The following is a 9,400-nucleotide window of genomic DNA, read 5'->3' on the forward strand; positions in this document are numbered from 1 at the left end:
TGAAAAATGCTATCCACCTCCAGAAGAAAAACTGATGGAGTCTAAATGCAGACTAACGCATAATTTTATTTTACTTTATTTTTCTTGGGTTTGTTTGTTTTTTTTTTTGGTCCCTATTTTCATTTGCAACATGGCTAATATGGAAATGTGTTTTTATAACCTGTATAATATATATCAAATTGCATACCTTCTCAAGTAGAAGTAGGAGGGAGAAAATTTGGACCTCAAAAATTTCAAAAAGTATATTTAACAAAAAAATTATACATGTAATTGAGAAAACTTTTTTGGGAGGTGGGGCAATGAGGGTTAAGTGACTTGCCCAGGGTCACAAACTAGTAAGTGTCAAATGTCTGAGGCCAGATTTGAACTCGAGTTCTCCTGAATCAAGGGCCGGGTGCTTTATACACTCTGTCACCTAGCTGCCCCTTGTCTATTACTTTATCAAAAAATTGAGGCAGGGTGGCTAGGTGGCGCAGTGGATAGAGCACCAACCCTGGATTCAGGAGTACCTTAGTTCAAATCCGGCCTCAGACACTTGACACTTACTAGCTGTGTGACCCTGGGCAAGTCACTTAACCCCCATTGCCCTGCAAAAAAAAAAAAAAAAAATGAAGCAATGCAGGGAGATGTTGGCTATATCACAAGTTATGAGGAAGCTTGTTTGATATTTATATACTTGCAAGCCAAGAGATTTTTCTGGATCGTTATCTTCACATAGTTTATAAACAGCTGAATTAAATGGCTACATGATTCAGAAAGTGGACGCCCTTTCATACTCCCACCCAAGAAAACCTGCTCTTTTCCTGAAAAGAAAAAACAAAAACAAAATATTTGTCAAAATTAGAGGAGGCTTGAATGCAGAGTCAGGGAGAAACTCCTCCAATTTCTAAATCACACTGGCAAATATTAAGCACCATTTGGGGGGCAGGTAGGTGGTGCAGTGGATAAATCACCTGCCCTGGATTCAGAAGGACCTGAATTCAAATCAGACCTCAGATACTTAACACTTACTAGCTGTGTGACCACGGACAAGTCACTTAACCCTCATTGGCCCGCCCCCCCCCCATAAAAGAAGGAAAAAAATATTAAGCACCATTTGTAAAAGCAACAACAAACAACAACAACAATAAATGTCTAGCATTTATATTGCAATGAAGATTTATCCTTATATCAACTGTGGAAGCTAAGTGTTGTTATTATCCCATTTTGTAGTTGAAGAAACTGAGTAAGGCAGAAGTTACATGATTTGCCCTCCAATGTCAGAGGGGGAAGGGGTAAAGTGTCAGACATGTGGAATCTGTTCTGTGAATTTGTTATACAAACATAGACACTGAGGCAAATCATTGGATACTAGATTGGGAATCAGAAGGAGCATAGATTCCAATAAGTCCAAACTCATTTTGTAGATGAGAAAATTGAGGCAAAGGGAGGTTACATTACTTTCTCAGGGTCACACAAGTAGGAAATATGTGGGGCAGGAATTGAACTCGGGTTTTCCTGACTACAGGTGAACTTTATGCAAAGAAAAAACAAATAGGTTGAGGGAAACGCCTTGCTGCAGCCATGCTAGGAGACCAGACTCTTGTTTTACCTGCCTAAGTGAATGACCGAGGTAGGAAAGACATTAGGCACAGGGTAAGGAAAACCTGAATACAGATCCTGCCTCAGACATTTCCTACCTGTAAGACCTAAGCAAAAGATTTTAACCTCTCTTTGCTCAGTTTTCTCATCTAACAAACTGAGTTTGGACTCAATGGCCTCTAGTGTCCTTTATGCTCCTATTATTTGCCTGAGTGTCCATGCCTGTACAAATAAATTCAATGCCCAAATTCCACACATCTGATATTTAAAACCTTCCCCCTTTCCAATCCAGACACTGTGTCCCTACCATCTGAGGTATCTTTATCTGTACAATTCCTGAAGAACCAAAACACTGCAGGTAATCATAGTGCTACAATGATCTCAGTGGTTCTCAGCCTAAAAGTTCCGTTTCACTAGCCAGGAACCTGTTCCTCTAACAGAACCCTGCTTACTGCCAGGTAAGGTTGCATTTTCAGAGAAAAAGCCTAGGGTCCTCCATCTGAATAGGTAAAATGTGGCACAGTGGACAGAGTGCTACCTTTAGACTCCAGGGACCTGAATTCTCTCCTACCCCTGCCACATACTACCTGTGTGATAGTAGGCAAGTTCCTTATGCTCATTGGGCCTCATCTGTAAATCAAAGGGGTGTGGAATACTGGACATACTTCTAATATCCTTTTGAACTCTTGAGCTAAAATCTCATGACCTGTAAGACAGTCTCAAATCACCACACAAGCTCCATCAAAATTCAACTACCCTACATAATCTAATTCAAAATCCTCAAAATAGTAGTGTTCCTTATCGCAACCAAACACAAATTCCTAAACGTGCAGTCCCTGAAGCTCAAAAAATGAGATTAAGGAGAGGGCATCCTAGAAGGAAGAAGGGGCTGAATTTTACAGAAATACTTAAGCTCTTAAAACATTAAACATTAAGAGTTTAAAGGAGAGTGATTTATTGTTCTATCTAAAAATCCATAATACCATTGTAGCAGATGTGAACATAGTCATCAGCTTTGAAGTGTGGAAATGGAATATGAGTTGACTGTGTCAGCAGTACTCTCTACCAAGACTCCATCTGTATAGCTTTATAGGAATCCCCAAGCTCTGTTTCCCTCCAGAGTGCATAAAGACCAAACACTGCCTATTTTGCAAATAACAGCCATAGCCAAGTTTGCAACCTTGGCACTCCTCACTCAGTGTCTGGACCCACTTTATCATACCTGCATTTCCTATGGACTCCTTCTGGTTTCTTTGCACTGAACAAAATCTCAATTATCACTGTTGCCCCTCAGCACCACAACCAACCCTACTCGCTGTCAAATTGGATTCTTAAAGGGTCAAGACGAGAGCAGCTGAAAAGAATTATGGAACTCATATCAGGTGACACACCTGTCCTCAAAGTTTCAGCAAAATTAATTGCTTCTGTGTCACCCAGGAGAAACCTAAAGTATCAGCCAAGGACCTTTAAAATAAAGAAGCAAGAAGATATTAGTAGAGGGTATAGTATAATGACTGGACCCTTACTGTGGAAGAGAAAGGGGTATGGCATTACTACTCACCTTGTAACAGTGTTGTAATGATTCTTATCACCCAAGTTCCAGCTGCAGTTGGCTAACCTAGCAGCAGAAAGTGACTCCCTGGGGCCCTCCAGCCCTGAACAGCTAAAATAAAATGCAAAATGTGCCACAACACCCTTCCCCACTACAGATAAAAAGGCCCAGCAGAATATGTAGGCACATTTTAATAGGGCCTCAGCTAGGCCCTCCTGTTTTTTTGCACCCCCAGCTAATTGCAGGGGCAACGTAGGCATTCAATTGAGCACATAGTTAAGCAGCCAACTAACCACCTGGTTGCACACACAATTAAATATTTGCACCTGCAATAGTAGTATGTGTGAGTTATCCCTATAATAGTCTGTGGGGGTAGTAGAATAGAAGTAATTTTCAAAAAGCTCCTTAGTTCTATATTGAGTTATTTAAAAATAGATACTTTTGTAAAATGCTACTAACTAATTACTTCCTTTAAAAAAAGATTCCACACTGAGCGTTTCTTTTTCTTTCTCTATTTCAAAGTTAATAAAAAAACAAAAAACAAGAGTTAATCAGCTAAATGCACTAGGATTCAACTCTTCCACATGGAGATCAACTAGAGGGGCATCATCTGCTGCATATCAAGACCTTTTCATATCTTTTAGCTAGTGTATTAGTTTCCCTTGCTTCCTTCTCCCTGTGTTATACTGTAATTAAGTTACTTCACCTCTAAACATCCCCCTTTAAAAATAACAGTTAGTAGATTGGTAATTGTATATAAGAAGAAATATCTCTGGAGTTTTGCCTCTATTATAGTTTTGCTGATTCTTACTTAGACAGTTATTGTTAAAGAACTGATTATACTATTTTATCGCATTAACAACATTACTCAGGAGTAAAAGAAGTTACCTATTTCTTGGCATGATGCATAGAAAAGAGAACATAACTAACTAGATTTCATTTAACTATCCTGTTGTCTACTACATGACATAGAATGCTTGGATTAAGTGCCATTCATGTCACATAACACTCACTGATTGGGATGGAATAAATGCCTATTTCAAGCAAAGACTTTGAGTAGAATTTCAAGTCATCCCAACATTCTAGACAGCGGTTTTGACAAAGGCTAATGTCTGAAGCTTAAGTAGTAAATCTGCTACATTTTGATTTCAATGGTAATTTTTTTTTCCTCTTGGCTTTTTATTTGACATTGTGATTACTGCTTAGTTCTAAGAACTTACTAGTTCAGGAACAATGTAATGCCTCCTGATAAACTGGCCTGCAGTTTGACCTGGAGCATCTCTTAGCACAATGCCTTACTATTATCATGCTGTGGAATTTTGACCAAAACATTCTCTTTCTTCAAGGGAAAAAAAGGTCCCAAATAAAACCCACTCTTTACAATTAAGTGAACTGTAAGGAGTCGGTGGGGTCTGATAGGATGCCAAACCCCAATGGGGCAAGAGAAATATCAAGAGAGAGGTTGTGGGAGTTAGCATCAGTCAGATAGACCTTGAAGTACAACAGCTGTGCGTTGTCTTTGAGGCAGAGGATCAAGTAGAGAATATGAGATAGGCAAACGTTGGCTTAAACTTTCTTCTCTCTTTGATTGTCCTTGGACATCTGCCTCATCTCCTGTCAAGAATGTTTGGCAGCTGTTAGCTCAGAATAACACTGCTGCTCAGCCAAGCCGCCATCCCAGTCTTCTAATACTTTAAGCCAACTAGTCTCTGTTGTGTGCCTAGACCGATAGAGAGCTATGCTAATGCCTTGAGCTAACTAGCCTTTCTAATAGCCATGAAATACATAGGAGTGGGGTCTTTGGTTTATTTTCCTCACGTGCTAATTGGCTTTAATTGTTGGCCAATTGGATTTCAAGTTTAAAAAAGAGTGGGCCACACAAAAGAAAAGTGTTCACTTCAGACCGTGGGAGAGGCTGACTGTTCTGTTTGGTCTCTAATGGAGTAGACTTTATGCAGATGCACATATCTCCTGGCAGTGGGTGTGCAAGGGAAAATTCTCAGTTCAACCATCATGATTTTGGGAAAATCCATATATTTCTCCCTGGTCAAATGTCACTCCCTTGAACTATTTGCTAAATGACAGAAGGCTGTCTCCCTTCCCACCACTCTCTATTCCCTCCTCCCTTCCTAACACACATACACACACACACACACACACACACACACACACACATTTGCTATATAGCACCAAAAGTGAAGTGGGATAGGACTTGGAATGATTTGGTATCCATGGAATGAGTTCTCCAATCTGAAAACTTCCATTTGGTATATTAAATAAGTAATTTTAGTTGAGAAGGCAATTGGCTAATTTGAGACCATTAACAATAGAATACTTCTACCAAATCCAAGAAATTAGCATCCTGTGGATGTTAAAAACAAGATTCCTTACACATTATTCCAACTATGTTTCTGAACACCACCTGGGGGCACTTCAATAGAAATAAGGTCTCAGTCCAAGACCCCTTGGACTTTCTGCTTATAGTGCAAATTAAATTCAGGGTGGCAAATTTGAGAAATGACTAGAAAAAACTTAATAAATAACTAATTAAAGTCTAATAATGACTTTGTACTAGCTTCAGGTAGAAATGGAATGATTTCTATTTGCCATAAATCTGGTATAATTTTTGTTTGTTTTTGTTTTTTGGGGGTTTTTTGCAGGGCAATGAAGGTTAAGTGACTTTCCCAGGGTCACACAGATAGTAAGCATCAAGTGTCTGAAGCTGGATTTGAACTCAGGTACTCCTGAATCCAGGGCCAGTGCTTTATCCACTGTGCCACCTAGTTGCCCCTCTGGTATTATTTTTAAACCCACCATTATTACAAATCACTTGAGATGGAATATTTCTCATAGATTTTTTTTTCCATTTTAATACCCCAAATTCACCATATTTATGTAGAATGTAAAACTATTTCATAACCAGTTGAACAATTACAATTTAAGTGACTAAATATCTAGTCTAAGTCAATAATCATAAACAAATAAGAATAATAATAACTTCTGTGGTCAGTTGATCAATTTGGTTATTGTCTTTTTGTTTGCACCTGTGATCAGTATAGAGAATTTCCATTGTTAAATTCCTATATTAATACTTATAGTCTTAAAACTTATAGTCTTAAAAAGTTGCCCAGGGCACTGAGAAGTTAAATGACTTGGCTTTGATCCTAACGCTGATAGAAACTGAAACCAACTTGCCTGACTCCAAGACCAGCCCTTCTCTCCATAGGCCATACTTCCTCTTAGGTTTTAGAGTGAATTAATTGGACCAACTTTTTTTTACTTCTAAGAACCTCTAGAAACTATGAAGCCAGTTTGTATGTACATATATCCTGAATTTACATTTTTATCAGTTTTCTTCTTGATATGCTGTTAATATTGGCTGTTTTAAATTATTCTTTTTCTGAAACCTTATGAAAATATAATCCTAAACTCGATTTACATTTAAATATTCTTTTATAGTTGATCCCAAGGCTAGTAAGCAGGAAAGAAAACACGTGAACTTGTTTCTAGCTCCAAGTCTAGGGCCTCTTCCAATGTATCTCACAAGAATCAGTCAACCAACTGCCTCTATATTTCTAATTTATATATGGTATACCACATTGAATCAATCCACCCATGTACAAATATTGTCTAAATTCTAAATTTAAAAATCTAATATTCTACTATCATAACTTACATTTTTATGCATTAACTAATTTTAAAATGTCACCATTTCTTCATGGTAGTACAAAAAATTATGCCAAAGTAATATGGGGAGGCACGGGAAGAAAGAGATATATGTAAGACTAAAGTTTCTATGGTTTTTATTGTTGATTTTACTATGACTAGAAAGAAAAATGAAGTCATCACTAATTCTCCCAACTCCTTCCTTAGAAAAGTTCATGTTATCCCTCAAATATCCCCAGTAAAAGCCCATCCTGAATACTATCATGTGTATATAAATCAAATTCATTAAAAAACCCATTTTGGACTATAGTGTTTAGATACTCTATACCCATGAAAGCTCACTAGAAAAAAAGTACAAGTACCACACATCTCACCATGATCATCACTGACATTTAAAATAGTGCTTTCAATTTTGCAAAAGCACTTCTATTTATGAGCAATATTCAATCCTTTACTCTGCATCAATCAGATAATAGGGAAAAAAAGGACTCCCCACTGAATTTTTTCCATATACTGTGCCCCAAAATTCTAGTGAAAAATTGCACTAAAATTTAAGCTAACAAAGTTTAAAATCACACTAACACTTTTGAGAAACCTGTAAGCTATCTCAGCTTAAGACTGAACTTTTAGGACACCGTATTCCCTATTAAATATATTTTGATTTGTAAAGAGTGGTTTCAATATTCCAATGGCAGGTATGAAAAGTGAGGAGAAGGAAAGTAAAGGGAATAAGTATTTTTTAAGCACTTTACAACTATCTCATTTTATCCTCACAATAACTCTGGGAGGTATGTGCTATTGTTATCCTTATTTTATAATTGAGAAAACTGAGGCAGACAGCCATTAACAGGTTTGCCCAGCATCATACAATTGGTAGGTGTCTGAGGTTGAATTTGAACAGAGGTCTTCCTAACTCCAGGAAGGTACTGAAATCAGGACTTCTGCAAATTCTGTTTGTTCCATATACATATATACATGTATATGCACACATATATACATTTGTGTGTGTGTATATATACTTGTATATTTATATATACATATATGCATATATATGCATATTTATCAGGCATCTAACAGAACTAATGACTGATCATAGATTGGCTTCATTTCAGAATATAGTCCTTTTGAGTCTTATCACCAGGAGAAGCCTAGGTAATCATAGATTGTTGTAATTCATTTAACCCATAGGGCTTGTACTCTAACAATTAAGAGCAGAAGTATTATTTAACATGCTATCCCCATATAAGTGTAGCCTGAATGTCCTGTACACCCTCATGAACAATAATAGTTCAAATTAGATGAATTTTCAACAGTAATTTACCTATCTGGTTTGCTTTTTACTCCTATCTACTTTGCAAACCAGAAACTTCTGAAATTAACTCAAGTTAAGTATTCAGTTGCTCACCAGACTAAAAGACAGTCAAAAAATAGCAGTGAAATAGTAAAACATTCCAATGAGAAAGAAATGATTGATTAATCAACGGAAAATAATCTCCACCATTTCCCCAAATAAGTACAGTTTTGTTCCCCTTCCCTCCAACACCCCAATAGCCTAGAATATTTGTTCCTCTAAAGGATTCACAAGTAAAATAAGACAAGTTATTTTCTGCAACAAGAATGAGGGAGTTGGAGCTTTCGGTGTGCAGACAGCCTTGGCCTCCTGCATGAAAAACTATTCCTTGCCAATATCTTCTGTCAGCTATTAATCACTTCAACCACTCCCAGTTTCCATGAAGCTCATGTGTTGGCTTGCTTCAGGCACTACTCATAGTTCCCAGTTGCCCCAGTCATATACATCAACTACCCTTACGCAGGATCCTCTCTACCTGGAGGATCATGAATCCTAACAAAGACCTCCACTACGTCCTTCAATCCTGTGGAAAACCAATCAGGACCACAGTGTAGGCTTCAATTTACACATGAGTATTTTTGCTCTGGGCACAGGACTTTGGAGGGAAAATCCTTGACCTACTCTGTCAGTTTTTGAGTATAAGTTAGAATTAGAGGACAGTGGATAATATAAAGGGCTCAAGGGACAGTTTTCGTTATTCAGTAATAGTCCTAACCTAGAGAACCCACAAAAGCGTGCCAATTACCAATGAACCACAGAGTAAAATACGACTTTAAAATATCATTACTGGAATCATAAACCTCACATGAGTCTAAGGTCACTTTTAAGTGCACATTGCTTTCTACAAACTATATTGACCTAAAGATTTACTTTTAAAGATATTTTAGACTTAGAAATCTGTACTGTTATTTACAAGGTTCCCGACTATCTCTTTTGTTTGTTTGTTTGTTTTTGTTTTTGTGAGGCAATTGGGGTTAAGTGACTTTCCCACGGTCACAGGTCACACAGCCAGTAAGTGTTAAGTGTCTGAGGCCGAATTTGAACTCAGGTACTCCTCACTCCACGGCCGGTGCTCTATCCACTGCACCATCTAGCTGCCCCCTAGACTATCTCTTTTATAGCAAAGATTTTGTTGTTTTTGTTTTTTCCCATCTCTCTTCTCTTAGTACAATCTGTCTCCATTATTGTTCAGGTCATTTGGTCTATCAGAGAGATTAGCCTACAGGTTCTGTCATTTTTACACTTCTAAG

The sequence above is a fragment of the Dromiciops gliroides genome, chromosome 2, assembly GCF_019393635.1.
Source record: "Dromiciops gliroides isolate mDroGli1 chromosome 2, mDroGli1.pri, whole genome shotgun sequence".
In the NCBI taxonomy this organism is placed as follows: Eukaryota; Metazoa; Chordata; class Mammalia; order Microbiotheria; family Microbiotheriidae; genus Dromiciops; species Dromiciops gliroides.